At 29.9% G+C, this 23,335-nt stretch overlaps 1 protein-coding gene across 10 annotated transcripts in view; it reads left to right on the forward strand.

The window, feature by feature from the left end:
* The window catches only part of LOC105216538 (CUGBP Elav-like family member 2), a 170,476-nt gene that overhangs the window by 81,430 nt on the left and 65,711 nt on the right, over window positions 1-23,335 (forward strand). The window contains exon 1 of one of the 10 annotated variants that reach the window (XM_054228043.1): window positions 3,023-12,106. The exons of 8 other annotated variants lie outside the window; for them this stretch is intronic. The gene's annotated coding sequence lies outside the window, so the exon portion shown is untranslated. Of the gene's footprint in view, window positions 1-3,022; window positions 12,107-23,335 lie in introns of those variants that run through there. One more of the 10 variants, XM_029043064.2, reaches the window with a different exon arrangement.

Genomic DNA, 23,335 nt, shown 5'->3' on the forward strand with positions numbered 1-23,335 from the left:
TTTCGATTTTTTTTCGATTATTTTGCTCAAATTGTTTTCGAACATTTTTTACGACCTTCTTTCAGAATTTTTCTGCGATGTTTTTTTAGTTTTTGATTCAAGTTTAGTGCGCATTTTACTCTGTATAAACATTCAAAGTGACATGTACATATACATAGATGATTTCTATGCTTGTCAGCGTAAAACTTCAACGCTTCACTGCACAGCTCGTCCGTGATACGAAACACAAAAAAGCAACTACAACAAACAATAAAGTATTAATGAACTTTTATTTGTTGTGCGGATTGGCAACTCAATTAAAGGCAATTTTATATCGAATCGATTCATCGATCGAAAGCAAAAGCAAAAGCGCGCATAGCAGCAACAAGAGCAGCATCAGCCGCAATAAAATACATATAAGCTCATACACAAACAACAACAAATTGTTGCATACGTGTATGTGCACACATACCTCAGCGATGACTCTTGAAAAAATGCGAATTGACGAAATGCGAATATTCACGTTTAAGTGGCCATCGATGATAGCTTAGAGTAGTTGTATAAATATATATTTTATAGCAGCGCTGCTCATAATGCTGACACTGAACACTGAAGACTGAAGCTGTAGTCACTGCTGATTCACGTTATTGTGAAAACCGGCGCTATTTAACTAACCAGTGTCGTCGCGACGCCACCAAGATGACGCTCATAACTGAAATTTTATATTTTTCTACTTTTTTCGCATATTTTTCACTGTAACTAATCTAGTTTTGCCTAATTTATGCACGGCACTGTATGTGCATACATTAACCCGCCGGTGATAATTTCGCATATTCGAAGTAACATGCCTACATATTTATATACAAAAGTGTTATTAGCATTTTTTTCCCTCATTCGTTCGAAATAGCACAATGTAGCGCGCCAAGTGCGTCGCTTTTATCGAACTAGCGACAATATGGAAATTTAAATGACACTTTAAATGCACATTGAAATGAGCACACACCGACAGCAAGCAATGGGACTTGGGTATTCACGGCACACAAATCTATTGTTTTGCGTTCAGGCAGTAATTGTAGACATCTATATACATATATATATACACATATGTATGTATGTGTGTATGTATAGCTAAAATACCTGTCATTTGCCTATCAGACTACACGTAGTTACCTTTGAGCTTTATTTGTTAGCGTTCTAGCAGCGATTTGGTATGCAAATTACAACTTTTCCACATGCATATCTTTAGTTTATATGTATGTATGTGTCTATATATAAATATGTATGTATGCAAAGCACGAACAAATGCAAAGCGAATTAAAAAGTTCGAAGAAAAAATATTTTAAATGCATATGAAGATAGGCACAAGTATATATAAGTATATGTGTATTTTAAAGTATATGTGCTCAACAATGCGCCTCAGCTACAAAAAAATTCTACACAAACAAACAATAAATAAATTCAAATTCTACTTAACGTTCATTTGCACACCTTGCGACCTCGACTCGAGAGTCAACAGTCAATCACTTAATGTGCCGCCGCAAGCCGCCGCCGCCGCCATACAGTGTATACAGTTCAATTGCATGGACGGGACTCATCAATTTGCTAATGCATGTAACTCGTTTCGAGTGCTAACGCGCTGCTTTCTGGAAAAAAAATAAAATAAAATTAATTTAAAAAAAGTTAAAAAAAAAAAATTTTAATTTAAAATGAATACCAAATATATTTTATAAAAAAAATGAAATAAAATTGTGATATTAAAAAAAAAAAAATATAATAAAAAAAAATTTAAAAATATATTATATAAAAATTAATCAAACTAATTACAAAAAAAAACTATTAAAAATATTTTATAAAAAAAAATTTTATATTTTATAAAAAGTTAAATAAAATAAGTAAATAAAAATAAAAATGTGTTTTAAAAATTAAAAAACATTCAAAAATATTTTGTAAAAAAAAAATATAATACAAAAATATTTACAAAAATTAATCAAACAAATTAAAAAAATATATTAAAATTATGTTATAAAAAAATATAAAGAAAATTATAAATATTTTGTAAAAAAATTTAATTAAATAAATTTTTAAAATTACAAATATTTTATAAAAAAATTAAATTAAATCAATTTTTGAAATTATAAATGTGATATAAAAATTAATAAAAAAAAAATTTTAAAAAATATTAAACATATTTTATTATATAAAAAATATTTAAAAAAAAAAACTTTATATTTTATAAAATAATTAAAGAAAATAAATTTTTTAAATGAAAAATGTTTTATAAAAATTAAAAAGGAAATCAAAAATATTTTGTAAAAAAATAAATTAAATTAATTCTTAAAATTATAAATGAGTTATAAAAATTAATCCTTTTTGGAAAAAAATATATATTATATAAAAACATTTCACAAAAAATTAAATAAACAACTTTTAAAAATTAAAAATATTTTATAAAAATTAATCAAAAAATACTAAATATATTTTATAAAAAAAAATATTAAAAAAAACTTAATATTTTATAAAAAAATTAAAGAAAATAAATTTTTAAAATTAAAAATGTGTTATAAAAATTAAAAAAAAAAAATAAAAGATAGTTGGAAAAAAAATAAATTAAATTTATTTTTTAAATTAAAAATCTATTATAATAATTAAAAACTATTTTGTAAAAAAATTAAATTAAATGGATTTTTAAAATTAAGAATATTTTACCAAAATTAATCAAACAAATTTAAAAAAGTATAAAAATTATTTTATAAAAAAATAAGTTTTTAAAATTAAAAATATTTTATGAAAATTAATCAAAAAAATAATTAAAAAATATAAAAAAAAAAATTAAAAATATTTTATAAAAATTAAATTAAATTAATTTTAAAAATTAAAATATTTAAAAAAAAATTATCAAAAAAAAATAAATAAAAATGTTAAAAATATTTTGTAAAAAAATGAAATTAAACAAATTATCAAAATTAAAAATATTTTATCCAAAATATAAAAAAAATTGGTTAATATTTTATAAAAAAAAAAAATTAAATGAAATAAGTTTTTAAAATTTAAATTTTTTTTAATTTACATTTTTTTAAATATTTTATAATACAAATAAAAAAAAACAAATACGAAAAAATTAACTGCAAAAAAATGAAATAAAATTCCAAAATAAGCAATCACATCAAAATTGTATCAGAGCCACTTTAAACAAGCTAAAGTCAAAAACATCATCAATTTCAGGCACTCAAGATACACACATACAAATATATACAAATATGTACAATAACAACAACCACAGTGAGCTGCTTAAAAATGTAAAAATCGCAACAACGCAAAAAAGAAAAAATTCACCACAAATGTTTTTGTTATTTTCTATAAATTCATTTGTGATCATTTCAACTTTTTTTTTCAACTCAACGGCGGAGCGAGAGCAGCGCGTCGTGAAAACCTGTTTGCAACTCGATCAGCTGTTTCTGTTTTTGTTTTGATTCACAGTCTACGTATGTACGTTGGAATTCGCACAGCATCACAAGTTGCAGCAGCAAGTTGAGATACAAATACACAAGCAAACATATAAGCACACATATACACACATATATACACATACCAGTATAGCGACTCACATTTATAGCGCCTAAATGCCAATTTTATCGCGTATTGCTGCTACTGCTGTTGTTGCTTCATCCACCACGTTGCAGTTGATTTGCTCTCCTACTTCCTAATCAAAGTGCATTTTGCAACAAACAACAACAGAAAAAAAGCAAAAACAATAATAAAAATGAAAAAAAAATAATAGTGGACAAGTTGGAAAAACAATTTGTAACTCTAGCCGCTTGCAGTTGGGGAGCCGTTGCGTTGTGTTAATTTCACTGCGGCAAACAATCGGCGGCAATTATAATGCCCCGGCTCCAGTTTCACTCAGTACTAGTTAGATGATATAGAGACAGCTCTGTATGCAATGAAATCAATCATCTGGCGGCAAATTAGTACGTTTATGTTTGAGCTATGGCGAATGACATGCGATCTCATTGACACGAAGTGGCTTTGTGGCGTACGAGTGTCGTGTGGTGGTCGATTACGAGCGTCTAATTTGAATTTTTTTGTTATGTAATTTTTTGTTGTGATTCTATAACTGTTTACTGATTCTATAACTACACTGATAGTAGATCCCTTGGTAGAACATTCATTCGAAACCTCATTGGCAACTCTTCGAAACATTCTCAACAAACTCCGAAGTTTCTTATCATTTTAATACTAAAATAGATCTGTTATAGAACCAGTAACCGAATGCTTTAATTTAAATGGCTTAACGAATGCAATGCGATCGTAATAATCTAGCTAAAACAACCCATCTCTTCGGAGCATCATCAAAAATTCGACGATGTTAGTCGCCAATATTTTAAATGAAGAAGCCTGAACTATTTTGATTTGAAATCATGTGGAGAGATATATTATTTTTAGTCTATTTAACTTCGTTCAATTCAAGAATCGAAATTCCTTAATAACTGTCTTAGATTCTAAATTTCTTTACTAAAAATATTTTTTTCGTTGCTCTTTTCTTTATAAAAATGTATATCTGAAAGCAACAACAATGTTATTCTGTAGTATTTCGTAGAAGAGTGTCGATAGATATCCCAATGAAGTACCGTTTGCCACTCTTATCACTCTTTTATTATACCAGTTTATGCGAGCTATACCAATTGGATATTCGATTCACCACTCTTCTGTGGTTAGCGAGTCTGCATTTTATGCCAGTTTATATGTTTTATACCAGTTGGTTGTTCGATTCGATACTCTCCAAGTTTTGGCGATTCGATCTTAACACTACTGTATTATGCCAGTTCACGTAATTTATACCAGTTCTTTTTACGATTCGATACTCTCCAAGACTTGGTGAGTCGATTCTATCGATTTTGCATTATGCCAGTTAATGCAATTTATACCATTCAATACACTTCCAAGTTTCGCGAGTCGAAGACTTTTATAAAGAAATTTATAAATACAGTTGAACTTCACTGACTCGAATAACCATAATCCACAAAAAAACTTCGGGTTAGAGAAACTTAGGAGGTACGGAAGGTAATTTGTTTGAAATTTGACTTCTATTGCCAATTCAAGAGCCTTACGGTCTTTCAGTGGACTCAAAATGGTTGTAAGGAAAAAGTATTTGATACTAGTTCCAGTAGATGAATCCCTTTCTCTACGGAGAACTGGTTGTGTTCTCAAACCACCACACAATATGAGCTTTGATGCTCTCAATGCTATCGAGGAGAGAAGATAAATAGTAAATGAGTATTTGTATTATCTTCTTTGAAGTACTTTCTTAGCCTTTAATAAAGGCGAAACTATGCATAACAATATAACCACTGTGCGATTCATATATGAAACTCATCAATCAATTCGCATTTCTAAACAGATCGCTGTCTTCACTCACTAAGCTAAATATTGCAAAACTGGAAGTCAAACGCCCATTTTCCACTGCATAGTACTGCTATTGTAAATGCAAGTGAGTATTGCTCTGTATACTATACAACAGAAACCTCTGTGGAATGTGTGTACGATTGCATGAGCTGTCAAGTGGCACAGCGTCTACCAACAACTACACACTCGAGACAATACACATTTTTCCAATTGATTGCGGACAAATTTCAAATTTTCTAATGAAAACTGAATGAAAAAGTGTTTTTCATTAAAAATCTAATTAAAACAAACCATATGCCTTGTATGCGGCCATGAGGTATACGAGTACATGCGATTAAAATCGCATTCCAAATGCCGGTCATAAACGAAATCAATGAGCCCTGCAAAATGTGTAATATGAGTTTGGCAGTGGCTTCAGCAACAGCACTCGCACTCGACAGCGCGCGGAGATATGGAGGGGCGGGTGAAGTGCTGCGCGCTACATAGTTCCATACTGATTGTGCCTTTGGCAACGCGCGCATGGAACTGGCGTACGCTCGCTCATTGAGTTTGCTGACGTAGTTGCGCCGCTTGAATCTGGCGTCGTCTTTGCCACTTGGCCCCACAAAGCGGACGCGCACACATTTCGATAATTGAAAATAATAATTAAAATTCTGATTGAGCAGCACTTGTGACTATGTCGTTGCCAGTTCAGCATCCCGGTACATATGGATACATATATGTGTATATATGTTTGGGTAGATTCATAGTCGGGTGATGTTAAACGCTTCGCGCATGCGTCTGCAATGGACTAATTTGTTTGATTTGCTCGAGCTGGTGGTGGTTTCAATTGTATCGCCATAAACGCTGTGAGAAATCGATAGGAAAATATTTTAAAAAAAAATAGCCAAGAATGATAATTTCAGCAAGATTATATATTATTCACTACTTTATTTCCTTAATCCAACATTTTTTTTTCATCCAGGAACCTATTGGCGAAAACATTAATCGATTTCGCTCTACTGCGCTCGTTCGTTTCGTCACTCTCTTAGTGGTCCTATATCGTAAAGCGTTCGTTTAGTGGAATTTCTCTCTGCTCGCTTTTCCCTGAGCCTGATTTCTCTGAAAATTTGAAGAAAGAAATATTAAAAATATATTTTTCCAATTTCAGATCCATTTCACTTTGGAAATATTTCCTACAGGTCCTACGCATGACTTACCCATACCATTTCTAGCTTCTCCATCTCCGAAAAAAACTTCGTAAATCAAAATTAACGCTATTGTGACTTACCGCCGATGCGCTCTGAATATTTTTAAGCTTTTATCGGCGCTCTATTAATCAGTACTGTATTTTTTAATTGATTTTACGGTTTGACATATCAACATTGGGGTGTGGCAATACTCGTTGTTCTCTAGAATTTGTTGCATTTGCATTGTCAACCCCTTTTTTTGACATTTTATGGGCATCGTCATATCGTTTTTGGATATCATTTGTTGTAAGTCGTGTTTTGCATTTCAATTAAAATAAATAATTGTGGGCGTAAATGAATTTTTGAATTTCAGATTCAGCCTTATCTTTATGTGATGCGATGATGGATGTATATATTGTATATGGCTTAAGTCATAAAGTTTCCATATTGATATTCAGTCTCAATGATTCGTGGTTCAACTCGAGATTAATTTCAAAAGTGAGCAGCATTAGATACATAACAATAAGCTAATTAGGTTGAACAGCTGAGTGAATCTTTCTGATTTAGAAGCTAAAAACTTGATTTTTCAAGCTTGACTCTGCTATATTGCCTCCTCAGCTATCTTCACTAGTATCACTGATAGTTTTCAGTGAAAAGTTGCATAAGAATTTCTCAAATTCTTGTGTGCTTATAATATGTTCTTTTCAGTTTGAAGTCATTCAATCTTCACAAGCCAGTATTTAAAGTATAAATTGAAGAATTATATAAATTGTTATTGTCTACTTATATACAGCTCAAATTTTGTGTTTACTGTATATACATACATATATACATAAACTGCATATATATTCATTTGTATATACAAATATAGATAGAATTCTACACTTATTTAAACAAGTGTTTTCATTTATAACTGTGAGGTACTGTTGACAGGCATAGCAACTTGACCGCGCAGTATACTCTATAAATATAAGTATCTCAAAATTCCCAAAAGGGAAAAAAGCAATGTTTGCCTTAGTTGGTCAAATTAAAAACTGACATAGAAAATAAACTGTTGTAAAAATAAACTGGTATAAAATAAACTGGTATAAAAATGAACTGGTATAAAAATGAACTGGTATAAACACAAACTGATATAAAAATAAACTGGTATAAAAATTAGCTTGTATAAAAACTGGTATAAAATAAACTGGAATAAAGTCAAATAAACTGGTATAAAAATTAATTGGTATAAAAACTGGTATAAAAATAAATTGGTATAACAATGAGATGGCATAATTAAACAGATAATTTTTTCGATACGCACTAAAGTTATGAATCGAACAAACTGGCATAAATTACAAAAAACTGGTATAATCATATAAAAAACATTTGCAAAAAGACATAAATGACTAAACCGATATATTATTATATTGTATAAGAGTTGAACTCTCACTGAAAAATTTTGTTAAGAAACGATCACTTGTGAACGGCTTACTATGTTCGCTTTCCAGCAGTGTAGCTGTTACTATAAAAACAAAAAAATATTTATACCAATGTCTAAATAAAGGAAATTTCCTAGCAACAGCGTTGAAATAAATAATTATTCACATTTTCCGGAATGTAAATTGTCAATATTTTTGTTCTACAAAAATATTTCTCATTTCAATTTTTGTAATTATTATTTCTGAGAAATTACGAACAATACTTCGAACTAATACTTTCTACATTTGCTCAATATGCATTAAAAAAAAATTTAGTTATTACTTACATGCCAAACAGATGAGTATAGTTTGTAACTCATATTGGAAAACGTGTGCAATTTTCCTTTTAGTTAAGCAATTGCCAAAGAAAACACGCGCCCATCTATCTTCTATTAATACATTCAAGAACTCGCGCACACACATGAGTACACACTCATTCGTATTCAACAGCGAGTGTATAATCTTACAAGCACCTTGAGTAAAAAACTGACACTTAAACGAAACTAAAAATTAAAATTACTGAAATACGATAAACTGTATGCAACAACAATAACAACTGTATGTACATTTATATGAAGCAATAACAAAAACTATAAAAATAAATACAGAGTTTGTCGAGTAAGCATTTACAGCCGAAATGAAGGCACTTTGCGAGACATTATGGAAATTTGTGCTACATATTTCACTGCTTCTTTTTTTCATTTACTTAAAAATTCGTGAAATTTGCTTGAGTTTGGGTTAAAATTTTGTAGTTTGTTCGCAGTAATCCAGTTCATGGCTGAAATCTAAATTTTTAATTTTTTTGACCTATTTAGTTCACATTTGGTATTATTTTGTATTGAAATGATATTTTTAGTGCTTTTAGAAGTTTCATATAATGAATTTAATTGTATAAATAAATCATTAACAAAAAACCAAGAATTTCTTGATTTTGACTCTTGACCTTTGACCTTTTTATAATTTAACACATTATGAATGCCTTCAATTTAGAAGCTCTTCGATGCTAAGGTCTATTTAAAATAATTCCTCCTTTTAATATTTTGCAATGAGTATATTAGAATGGTTCTTGTCAATATTTGAATATAATCAAAATAGTTTTGAGGTTATAGACACTTCAAAACAATCCGAGTAACCAGATTAATTGACTCAGTCTTACTCCGCAAGGGTTAGACAACGACCTAATGTTTGATATGATATGGTAGTACATGAGCTATATTAATTTGGAACTTTAAAATAAAAGAAAAAACATAAGAATCCAGTGTGAGAATCCCACTTAATATTAGAAAAAGGTTAACCACCCTCACCAATGCTAGAAATATGAAATTTTGTATAGTATAGGGCATATTAGGCCTCTCGATACTGATACATATATTGGTGTGGTTTCTTGATATCGTTCTTATTGGTATAGAAAATCTTATATGCTATTCTTAAGATAATGCCTTCGAATACTTATAGATCCCAAATTGCTATAGTTGGGAAATAACCTTTCATACATATTTTCTATTTGAAATCACTATGGGTAGTTCAAGCTTTATAAATACAGTTGAACATCCATAACTCGAAATTCTCCATAACTCGAACTCTTGAATTGGCATTAGAAGTCAAATTTTCTACAAATTACCTTCTATAACTCGGAAGTCTCTCTCACTCGAAGTTTTTTTTTGGATTATGGTGATTCGCGTTAGGGAAGTTCTACTCCCTAAGGTTGGTGTTAGATTTGAATAAACTTTTCAACAGTAAGTTAAACCGGTTCATGGACCCGTCTAACTGCATGTAACGAATATTCGGTTAATTTCAAAATATATCTTTGGGTTAATGCATGACTCTACTTTTTCTTAGTAGCTAAATGACTTAAGTGTTTGGACAAATAAAAATAGTTTTGAAGTCAGAATTGGATTGAAGTGTTTATTTTTGAAACTGCTGTTCAGCTGTATAGATTTTCTTTTTATAAATTTACCTTTAGGGACTTATAACTCGCATAAATTTAAAAAAATCTTGAAATATCTATATAAAAATGTATTGAAATTTTATAGAAAAAGTTAAGATAGAGTTTTTCCGTTCCAAATTCACCTACACGATGCACAGTTATACCGTATAGGACTTTTTTTGAGAATTATTTTCAAAATTAGTGGTCTACAACTTTGCTTCCGCCGTTTTCCAATAGATGTCCAATAGGGTCAAACACTGGTCGATTAAATCATTTTATATCGATATTGGACATTTGTGTCAACATAAACCCAAAAAAATATTTGTAGAGATCTATTTGCATCCCAAACTTATTCTCAATCGAAAATGACACTTTTTGAGCCGAATTCTTGACATTTTTGGGAAATTTCTGAGGCTCATCGAATGCTTTCGGATTTTAAATAATAGCACGAAGCTTCAGAGAATCATACCACTGATGAGTTCTGTAAACTTTCAAAGACCTTAACTGCGAGGTAAATAGCGCATCGTGGTGAATAATATTCTTAAAAAATATTCTAAAAAAAATATTCAAAATCATTGACCTTTCTGAGACATGAGACATACTACTTGTATAAGAACACTCTTAGATAGGTCACTGATAGCTAAAGCACTCAACCGCAATTCTTCTACAAATTCTCAAGCTCACTTTGCTAGAATGCCGCTATTTCCATAAGTGTTTCAAAAAACCCAAACGTACTTTTATTACCAATTTGTTTATTGTTCTTGTTGTAGCGCTGACAATTCATAAATTTATTATTTTCTTATCCAATGCAAGCTGCTTAAAACACACAAAAAAAGAACAATAAAAAAGCCACAATCTACCGGCACACATGCACTTAACCATGCACGCATGTATGAAATTGCTGTGGAAATGAGAAAAAAAATTGGAAAAAAGTGAACAATTTGGCAGCAAGCGAGCGAACGATACGTTTGGCAAAACAATACGCGAGTAATTCGTATTCGAATGATGTACGTATGGATGGATGGATGGATGGCTTGCTGGCTGGTTGGATGAGCGGCGGATGTTTATGCTTAAACGCGTTGTATCGAAGCGCATACTGGTGTGCATGTGGCTTTTTTTTTTTGGTTGAGTGTGTCAATGTATGTATGTCTTCATATAGATATGTTGGTATATAGTTGTATGTGTGTATGTTAACTTGTATGTATATTGGTTTGCTTGCTTGTGCCTGTATATATGTCTCTGGCTATGTGGGTTTGGCTAAAATGGGCTAGGCCTGCAAAACGTCACGTCAGTTTGTCATTCGTCAGCGTTTAAAGCGAAGCGCTCGACGACAACACCGGCATTTCACCGCTACCGACACTCTAGTAACAGCAAACGGCAACGAGACAACAACAAACAAACAAAAAAACCGAAAACGCGCACCGGCAACAGCAGCGTTCATATACATATGTACACTTGTGTATATAAAAATTGGATTGTATTGTGTTTGTGAAAAAAAATATACCGAGCGAGTACTTAGTACGTGCGGTTATATGGTTTTATATAGCTAGATAGATTTTTACATATTTATATGTATGTATATTTATACAACTGTTTGTGCGTTTGTGTGGAACCGAAGCTGTATTTATGGCGGAGCTAAAAAAATTTGTCACATCCATTAGATACAATATGAAATTTTGCGCGTACCGCTCTCGCAATTGTTGTTGTAGAGTACTGGTGTTGTTGTTGTTGTAATTTTAAATTTTCTTGTTTTTGTTGTGCGCTGTGCTTTTGCTGTATTTTGACGTGTTGTTGTTGTATTTTAAAGCATTGTTGTTGTTGTGTATTACTATGTGGTTGTTGTTGTTGTATATAACTGTGTGGTTGTTGTAGAGTACTATATTATTGCTGTATTGTACTATTTTGTTGTGTTATCCCACTGTATTATAATACATAGCACATTACCTGTTGCTCACTACAACACGCTGCTAATAGGCAACACAAAGCGCTCACCGCTTTTGAGCGCGGTGGCGCGCCATAAGTTTGTGTGGCATATTTTAGTGCGCCACTGATAATCGTCGCGCTATAACACGCCGCCTAGCTGTCAACGGTGATGCTTTTAAGTTCGTTCGTTCCAAATATATTTTTTGGCATTTCTACGACAATTATTTGAGCAAAAGTAAATTGTAATTACAAAACAAAAAATTAAAAAAAAAAAAAATTTTTAAATTAAAAAAAATTAAAATAAAAAAAATTTTAAAATTAAAAATAAAATTTGAAGAAAATAAAAAGAGTTATGCGCGTGACTGTGTAAAAAAAAATTTTAAATAAAAAAATATTTTAAAAATTAAAAAAAAAAATTAAAAAAAAAAAAATTAAAAAAATTTAAAAAAATTAGAAGAAAATAAAGAAAGTAAAGCGCGTGCCTGTGTGTGTATAAACCATTATAAATACATGCAAAATATAAACCGTTATAAATACATGCAACATTACTTTAAAGTGCCTCAATATATATATTTGCATAAGCAAGCGTGTTCGCCGCTAAGCGTTTGTGGAGTGTATTTGAACAACGTCTTGCTTTGTTGCGTTTGCATACAACAAAAACAAAAAACAAAAACAACAACATGCAAATTACATAGACATATATGCTGGCTGTTGTCTGTTTGCATATTTGTTAGTTGTTGCACGCACGTAACGAGCACATTAAATATTTGTCATTATTCTAGTGACACTAAGTGATTTTCTCTCAGCGCGCTCGACTCGGAAAACTACACATATATATGTATATAGAATATACAAAAATATATATAGCAGCTAACTACGAAAGTGGTGTGATAAACGTACAGCAACTACACGTGCACAAAAACACAAACAACAACAAAAACAAACAACAATTACACAGTGCGGTTTGACGCTGCTTGGCTTAATAGCATGCTTACAGCCACAGCCATGTATATATGTACACAGATATATATGTATGTGTGTTTGCGTGCTTTATTTGCTTAAAACGCAAACTTAAATGTCGCTTCAAATGAAATTGTCAACAAAGCGAAAATTGTATTTATACACAGTGTCTATATGTACATATGTATGTATGTCGAGTAAAAGCGTAAAAAAGCATGTGTTGATTTTATAAAGTCTGGCAACTTGTTGTTGAAGAAATCAAAACGCTGTTTCATGTTACGCGCGCGCAAAACTTTTGGAAAATGAGCCAAGTAAAATGATAGTGCCACAAACTGCATGTGAATATGCAACAACACAATATTTAAATAAATACATACATACATATGTATGTGTGTGTGTATGTGCCTGCGTGTAACCAAATGACTTCATCTCGTGCTGCAAAATGCAGTGCCATTGTTTGCTGCTGCTTCTTATTTTTTTTACACTTTTTTTTGTATTTATTAAGTTTTCCCTTACCTTGAAGTTCATTTGCGCGGCAGCGTCGTCTGTTGCAAGCAGTCAACAAGTATATGCTTACATACATACATACAAAAGTACATATTGTGAGCGAAAATACATGTAGTTGAGTGTTTGCTTTGTACACACAATGCTAAATATTTGCATATATTTGCTGATTTGTGTGCGTCAGAGTAGATGTTTTCGTGCTGACACGCAGCTCTCGTGACATATGAGTACTACTCGTACCTGCATTACTCATATTAAACATAGATATATGATTACGTCTGGAGATTTGTAATTAAATTATTACTTAAAGTTCTTATTAATATTAATAAATTGAGAATTTAATTATTGGATATTTAATTAATAATGTTTAATTAAAAGCTGGTTTTTGTGGTCACAAGTACATTTTAAAGGCCAAGAATAGCTTGGAGTAAAAAATAAATGACAAACGCTGCATAATTCTGCATTCAAATGATTTTTGAGTAGTTTAAAGTATTATTATTTATTTTAGTAGCTACAAATATTGTCACTTAACTATGAAGATAATGTACAAAAATTTATTTACAAAAATATTTATTGAAAATAATTTATTAGAATTTATTTCCAATAATATTTATTAAATATTTTTTCTTAATATTTCTCCGCAGCCTCACTGAGCTACTTTTCTCTAAATATGCCATGAAAATACTTCAAAAAGCGCTGAATTTAATCAAAAGTACTCTAAAAGTTTTTTTCTAATTTTTAATATATATTTATTAATATTTCGGAGCTCTAAACCACATGCCAGCAACAATACCTTTTCACCAAAAACAATTAATTTTCATTTTCTTTTCGTTGAAAATCTCATATTGGATTTGTGTATAACATTTCAATCAGTTAAACTAATGTTTTACTAAAATAAATAAAAACATATTTTTCACTCAATTTGAAAATTGCACCAATGTCTGTTTTAATTTCCACCGGAAATTTGAGAAATCTTTGAACTTGGCATAGTGACAGTTTATAGATATGTACACAGCATGAGTATACTAGGGTGAGCGATTATTTAATAAAAACTCTTGATATAGCTAACTGCCTAAAATTTAGAGAAAAGTCATAAAAAATATTATTTGATTAAATAAAAATAAATAAATAAAACAAAATAAAATAAAATTAAATTAAATTAAATAAAATTAAATTAAATTAAATTAATTTAAATTAAATTAAATTAAATTAAATTAAATTAAATTAAATTAATTTAAATTAAATTAAATTAAATTAAATTAAATTAAATTAATTTAAATTAAATTAAATTAAATTAAATTAAATTAAAATAAAATAAATTAAATTAAATTAAATTAAATTAAATTAAATTAAATTAAATTAAATTAAATTAAATAAAATAAAATAAAATAAAATAAAATAAAATAAAATAAAATAAAATAAAATAAAATAAAATAAAATAAAATAAAATAAAATAAAATAAAATAAAATAAAATAAAATAAAATAAAATAAAATAACATAAAATAAAATGAAATGAAATGAAATGAAATAAAATAAAATTAAATTAAATTAAATTTATAAAATAAAATAAAATTAAATTAAATTAAATTAAATTTATATAATAAAATAAAATATAATTTTTTTTTTTTTGGCGGGAGAGGGGCTGGAAAATGCCACCGCATCATCAACGCTGTCGTCGCAGCGAAGGTATGTGCCACTTGCAGGCTACTAAAAACCCCCCTCTAGGGGAACGATGAATTTAGAAAAATGAAATAAAATAAAAAAATTAAATTTTAAAATAATTTATCATTAAATTAAAACAATTTCATAGAAAATTAAAATTTTTTTTCAGAAAAAAAATAAATAAAAAATTTTAAAAGTTAAAAAAAAAAATAAAATTAAACAGGGATGCGGAAGACAGGATGGAAAATGTCTTCCGCATCATCAACGCTGTCGTCGCAGCGATGGTACATGCAATAAATAAAATAATAAATAAATTTAAAATATGCATAAAAAATGTTGAAATTAAATAAAAAAAATAAAATTATACGAAAAAATGTTTTTTCAGAAAAAGAATTAAATGAAAATTTTCATAAATTAAAAAAAATTATGCAAAGAAAATTAAAATAAAATAATTATAATATGATTAATTTAAATTAAATCGCATTAAAATATATTTTTATTTTTAAAAATAGTGTTAGTGCTAGTCAGCCACTTTTACACGCATATTCCTACACTAATTTGTAGTATTTACATCAAACAAAATACGTCACTTAACCTCATTTACATAAAGACATGCATGCAAATTAGAAAGCCAAAACAAATTTATGGTTTGTGTCTTAAGTCTTTTGTTTGCATTACGTCAATGAACTTGTTAAAGAACTAGAGCAATGTTTATGAGATAAAGATGATGAGAATGTATAATTAAATTTGTTCAATATATAAAAATACTAGTAAAAATTACTTAGACCAGTTAAATTATTCTAAATTTAAATGAAAATATATTTAATAATTTTTTTGTTTAATTTTAATGAATTTTTTAATGTAAAAATATTTTAAAATTATTTTTTATTTATTTGATTTGCAATTTCTTAATATATTCTAAAAAATTGTATTTGTTTTTATATAAAGAAAATAAAATAAAATCATTATCCGCCTTTGAATTTTAAAATCTTACAATTATTTCAAGATTCAAACTCCAAATAAGTAGTACCCACCCTAGCATACACATATCACACTATTCAGCTGACATTTCAAAAAGTCAAATATTAAATTGTATTCAATTTCGTACCAGTAAAATAAATGTTTTTCAAGTAATTAGTGAACAACAACTGTATATTGTCACTTGTCAATGAGACTGAGGCTACATGAACACAAAAAATACATACATACAACTGTATATTTATATGTGAGTATTTGCACACGTATGCCAGCGCACAATGCATACGTCTCACAAAAAGTACAACAACAGAACAAATTGACAGCTACAATTAAATATGGAATGTATGCATTGTGGCAGCAGAGAAGGCGACACGTCAGCGGCACATAAAAATTCTTTACCACCCCCTATTAACCGAAAAAATATTACATTTGTGTGTATGTATGTAAATAGCAAGTACAAAAGTACGAAAAACAAACCGAAAAACCTCACGCGTGAGTGTGTGAGTAGTAAACAGATACTCATAAAATATGCATAAATACGCTTTACAGCGTGCGGCATATTTGCAGTTACCCAAGTGCATGTGTGTGTGTTTGTGCCTGTGTAGTGTTGTTTGTAAAGTAGACATGTGAAATGAAAGAAATTGACATAAACCTCATTTTAAGATGCACTTTTCGGGCATAAAAACGCAATAACACAGATATTGGTACTGTGCAAGCGCGTGACGTGTGACGTATACGCCACACACCGTGCACAAAGGTATGCAATTGCGCTATGTGTGTGTGTGTCTGTATTCATATAAATAAGTAAGCAAATATTGCAATGCTGCTTAACGCATGGAAATTTTTGACATGCTGATATTATTCAAGAAAGTGTTAATCATTGTTGGTGGGTCTTGAAGGCGAGGATGAATGTATATAGCGTTATATACATGGGTATATATTTACTTATCCTAAATGTGGAAATCAGGCTACTTTGATGGACATTTTTGGTTTTCGAATAATTTTGTTGTCTCTAGTCCGAAGATATGACCCGCTCAAGTGTCCAATAGTGACTTTAGACCATTTAGTCCAGTGAAAAGAAAGTTTGAACAAGAGGAGAAGTTTGTAGCGGCAACGCTTGTCACGAGGTGAGGTCAGTTACCAATTGAGTAGGTCAAATCTTCATTAAAAAATTTCAAAATTTTTTCTTCAAATTCCATGTAATTATTTATAAGAAGAGTAGCCATCAAAAGTGACAGCAAATATTCTTACAACAACCAATTAGAAATCATTAGCTGTTCTAACACGGATTTCTAATAAATATTTTTTTGTTTTTTTTTCTACTTTTGTTATTATTTTTGTTTTAATTTTTTTGTTATTGTTGTTCCTGTTTTTTTTTTGTAATTTTTTTTTTGTTTGTTGTTTTTGTATTTTTGTTGTTATTTTTTGATTTTTGTTGTTGTTTTTTTAATTTTTCTTTTTTGTTTTTATTGTTGTTTTAACTTTTTTTTTTGATTTTGTAAGTTTTGTTGTTCTTTTTTTCGAAAAAAAAAAATTCATCTACATTACTACACAAGAAAGTGTGCCAAATTGCAGTTAGTGAAAAAAAAAACAGCATACTTACACGTACTTAAATTCCAATAAGATTCCAAAGCTGGCCGGCAGGCACTATTTCACTTCAAGCACTTATAAAACTCAAAAATAGCAATACTAAAATGGTTTAAGTGAGTGTTTGTGTGCGGTGTGGCAAAAATGCAACTTAATGACAATGGCAATGTATGGCAACAACAAAAATAAGTGCTACAACAACAACAATAATTTCTACAAGTGCCACAACAACAGCAAGTGCCACAACAACAACAAGCTATTGTTGGCCATAATCAAAAACAAAAACAATAAAAATCAAGTGAGCAGCAAAAATTCCAAAAAAACGCAAGAAAAAAGTAATACACACACAACAACAACAACAACAGCACACATAGCAAATGTCATTTTACTGACATCAACCATATTTCAATTTACCCATTGAGTCAATAATAGCGAGCAAACAAGTGTATGAACGAACGAATGAACGCAAAAGTCGAACGATCAGTCCGGCAGCTAGCGGATGGGCTAAAACAGCAGTTCCGTATTGTTGTATATGTATATACTTGCATGTTTGTATATATGTATATAGTATAGAGCAGCATATATGAGCACTTGTGCAAACATAAATACTGATATATATATGTACGCTATAAGCCTGTGTGTACATTGTGGTCAAGTGGAAATTTTGGTGCAAAAGCAGCGTTGCAATTGTGAAGAGGATTAAAAAAAAATATGTTTTAATATTTCAAATATTTTAATAACGGGTGATTTTTTTGAGGTTAGGATTTTCATGCATTAGTATTTGACAGATCACGTGGGATTTCAGACATGGTGTCAAAGAGAAAGATGCTCAGTATGCTTTGACATTTCATCATGAATAGACTTACTAACGAGCAACGCTTGCAAATCATTGAATTTTATTACCAAAATCAGTGTTCGGTTCGAAATGTGAAATCCGCTTTTTTATCGACAAATTTTGTTCAGCGATGAGGCTCATTTCTGGTTGAATGGCTACGTAAATAAGCAAAATTGCCGCATTTGGGGTGAAGAGCAACCAGAAGCCGTTCAAGAACTGCCCATGCATCCCGAAAAATGCACTGTTTGGTGTGGTTTGTACGCTGGTGGAATCATTGGACCGTATTTTTTCAAAGATGCTGTTGGACGCAACGTTACGGTGAATGGCGATCGCTATCGTTCGATGCTAACAAACTTTTTGTTGCCAAAAATGGAAGAACTGAACTTGGTTGACATGTGGTTTCAACAAGATGGCGCTACATGCCACACAGCTCGCGATTCTATGGCCATTTTGAGGGAAAACTTCGGAGAACAATTCATCTCAAGAAATGGACCCGTAAGTTGGCCACCAAGATCATGCGATTTAACGCCTTTAGACTATTTTTTGTGGGGCTACGTCAAGTCTAAAGTCTACAGAAATAAGCCAGCAACTATTCCAGCTTCCGAAGAAATTCGGGCTATTCCGGCCGAAATGCTCGAAAAAGTTGCCCAAAATTGGACTTTCCGAATGGACCACCTAAGACGCAGCCGCGGTCAACATTTAAATGAAATTATCTTCAAAAAGTAAATGTCATGAACCAATCTAACGTTTCAAATAAAGAACCGATGATTTTGCAAATTTTATGCGTTTTTTTTTTTAAAAAAGTTATCAAGCTCTTAAAAAATCACCCTTTATAAATTAAAAATATAAAAAAAAAATTTTAAATATATAATCTTCTTTCAAAACATACTTTTCAAAAAATTTTTCATAAAAAAAAATACTTTCCGTTATCAACTCAATATTATAATAGTATTCTCGAAAATTCATAAATTTTTTTTTATATTTAATTTGCCGTAAAACATATATTTTTCTATTTTTTTTCAGAAAATTATATTTACCGTTATTTTTTTTTATTTTTTAAAAATATTTAAAATTTTTTTTTTTTTTTTAATTATTTAAAATATTTTTTTATTTTTTTTAAATATTTGAATTATTTTAATATAAATTAAAAATATAAAAACAAATTTAAATATTTAATCTGCTTTAAAAACATATTTATCCAAATTTTTTCAGAAAAAAATTTGTTTCCGTTATTAACTCAATATTAGTATTCTATAAAATTCAGAAATTTTTTTTAATATTTAATGTGCCGTAAAACATTTATTTTTTATTTTTTTTTTTCAAAAAATTATATTTACCGTTTTTTTTTTGTTATTTTTTAAAAATATTTAAAATATTTTTTTTATTTTTTAAAACATTTTGTTATTTTATTTTTTAATATAAATTAAAAATATAAAAACAATTTAAATATTTAATCTGCTTTAAAAACATATTTTTCCAATTTTTTTCAGAAAAAAAAGTATTTTTCGTTATTAATTCAATATTAGTATTCTAGAAAATTCAGGAAATTCAAAATTTTTTTTAAATATTTTATATGCCATAAATTTTTTTTTCAATTTTTTTTCCAAAGAATTATATTTACCGTTATTTATCAAACTTAGTATTCTAGCAAATTGAGATTTTTTGATCTCTTCTCAACTTCAAAAGCTGCCAACCGACCATTTTCAAAATAAATATGCACATAGCTACTTATTTATAATGTACTTTCGTATAAATCCAGCTGACAGTTGCTCCACTTGCATATAAACACAGACACACTCACGCATTCATCAACAAACCTTGCTGTTTACATTTGGTCATGTGTATGCGTTGCTGAAAAGTTCATTGTTGACCAAAACGAACAGCCACTTAAAATGCCTGCTTGCCTGCCACACACATGCATACATCCACTGTAAACGCCGGGCAATGGCCAATAAACACACAAACACACACACACACCCAGCCAGGCATATAAAGCATCGCAGCACTTCGAGTACATTAACATGCTCGGTGATATGCTGCCATTCTCGACGTGTTGCAAATCTGCGCGCATCGATACAAGTTCGAGTGTCTACTAAATCAATTGTGACATAGCCGAAAACAAATGTTGGCAAGCAGCAGGCGATATGCCACCACTCTATATACACACACACATATATACTCGTACATATATTTAGAAGTATGTGTGTGTTTTTGTGTGCGACAGACAGGCATTTAGTCAATGCATAGTCGCGTACATTTTGGATAGTTTTGTGCTATTTACTTGCGCTGCTTGACCGGCTTTTAGCCAGCACGCCCGGCTAGATAGGCAAGCGCAGCGCAGTAGACGATTTATGCTGCCGCCATCACTTTCACAAAGACATTTTGCCTTCGTTCGTTCATTCGATTTATGTAGTTTAGCAGCGCTTGAGTACATTTCTTTCCTATTTGCTGTTTCGTCTTGTTTCTAGCTTTTCGATTTTTCGTATATTCAAGTAGTAAACAAGCAAGTGCTCCGAGTGACTGCGAGAATTCCATGCAAATTGAGTGTATAAAAGTTGAATTTGTTTGTTTTTTCAATGAGTTGTACTTTGTTGCATTATTGTGCTTATAAATATTAGATAATCATGTGTTGGAATTTATTTAGAGCACGTTGCTGTCAAAGATTTAAGTTCTAAAACGAAAAACCTTCGATTATTATTATAGTCTTATCTCATTCAATTTCTTTATCCAACAAAATAGTAATGGGAAATGCTACTTGTTATATATGGTCTGTTAACCTAGAAATGTAAGGGAATATGAAAGCTATATTGTCTAGAGATCACATCTTCTTTGAATTTTTATTTTTTTATATTTATAAAAGAGCAGATTGGAAAGCATTAAGGATCCATGAAAACCCATGAAAAATTAGACGATTTTCGTGAATTTTTTTAAAAGAAAGTACTCGATCGAGCGTTTCGAAGTTTTTTGGTCATAATAAGATATGTATATTTTCAGCTATATTTTAAGAATTTTTTTACAAAAATATTGAAAAATAACGGAGTTATTTGCCGTCTCCAAAAGTGTCATAGAAAAAAGTTCCCCAACTGCTGGAATGATTCCGGCGGAATGAGTAGCTAAAACAAAAAAATTAAAAATATTATTAAAGTTGAATATATTTCCTATTTCCTATTTGAAAAATATCAAAAATTAATAAAATTACGTAATTCTAAAACAAATGTTGTTTTTTAGGTAAAAAAATGGTATTTTTTTTAATGCCAAATTGACAATTTTCAACCAATCAAAAAGATCTTAGATCATGGTCAGGTTGTATATTAAATATATTCAAGAATACACAGTTTCAATTTGAAGTCGATCCGTCAATTTATCGTTGAGTTATAATGTCAGCAATTTTGAGAAATGTCGTTTCGAGTTTCTCGTTTCGTCTTTTAAATTTTCGTCTATAGCGGCTTATATGTATCTGCGAGCGGTCGCTCTTTACAACGCTGACTTTCAAAAACTATTCCAGAATCGGTCTTACCGCTTTCACTGGATATTTTTGAAAGTATAAACTGTCAAATAAGCAAAAAAACAAAAATATCGATTTTTGAAAGTGTCACACTGGCCCCTTAAGTATCACTGAATTTATTGAAGGATTATTTATGAGTGGAACTCATTCTATTTTATATATATACTCAAGAAGAGCGGTTGAAATGTAAATTTCAAAGTAATCTCTCATGAATATTCCTGCCTTTTCTCAATCCTAAAAGCACTGTTTGGTTTAGCTCATGAAACAATTCGATTTCAATCTACTCAGTGATAAAAATTGCCATATTCTTAGATCTTCACTGCTCAGAAAGCAATAAAAAGTGACAGCGCGCTATGTTCGTTGCATTCAGCGCTTTCAAAATTAAGTAATTGAATAACCAAGATACATATCTGAAACATCTTCTATAGTGGTGATCCGTAAATAGCGAGGTTCAATAATTAAATCCCCTTGATTTTTTTAATTATTGGTAACACTACCTAAGCTATGCGTTTTTGGGAAAAAATCACCACATGCCACTGTCAACATTTATAGGAACTATACTATATTTTATACAAATCCTTTCATTCATTTGATTCAACAGCAAAAAAACTTCTTTAGTTCTCAATACAACTCCAGTGATCACCGCTTAGTATCTATATTTATAGAATTGACAGGAGAACTTTGCCTTTTGACATTTGCTGGAAATTCACCACAGCTGTCAAAGGTGAAAATTTATGTTAACTCACATTGGTGATATAAGTGAGATGACATGGTTGAGATAGGAATTTATGTTAGAGCTTTAATGACATATATAAAATTATTTCTGACATTAGAAAAATACTTCTAAAATAAATTTCAAACTTTCTAGTTGGAATTATTCCTATATATTATTTCTACTTGAAATATTAATATCCATAAAATTAGCTATCTAAAATCATTATTGAAGTTAAAAGTATTTAACTAACCGCTGTAACTGACACATGACGGCAGGCAATTCTATTTCATGTGCCATCACTTTAATTGCGCAATATTCAATTTATAGCATAATATATAAGAAACGTATGTATATACGATTGCTCTGTAACCGCTGCCAACCGCAATTCACTAGTAATCTCTTATTTGTACTTCTTTAATCGACTTCATTAGGTGCTAATGAGGCACATAAGCACGCGGTCGCCATTGTCCTCGACTAAATTCGCTACTTATATACTTATGATGTTATTTTAACTGCTTTACTTTTTAGCACTTTGGCGTCGATATGTAATACTGGTGAGAAAAATCACAATAGGGAGGGAGACTACTGAATTATATGCAAACCCAGTGGTGGATTTGTTGGTTGGGTTATGAAAATAAGATAAGAGGTGGTTTATAAGCGATTTTCTGTCTATTTTCTGATAAAAGCAAAGTCAAATTTTTTTGAAGAGAGGATTTTGATAAAT

The sequence above is a fragment of the Zeugodacus cucurbitae genome, chromosome 3 (genome assembly GCF_028554725.1).
Source record: "Zeugodacus cucurbitae isolate PBARC_wt_2022May chromosome 3, idZeuCucr1.2, whole genome shotgun sequence".
Classification (NCBI taxonomy): Eukaryota; Metazoa; Arthropoda; class Insecta; order Diptera; family Tephritidae; genus Zeugodacus; species Zeugodacus cucurbitae.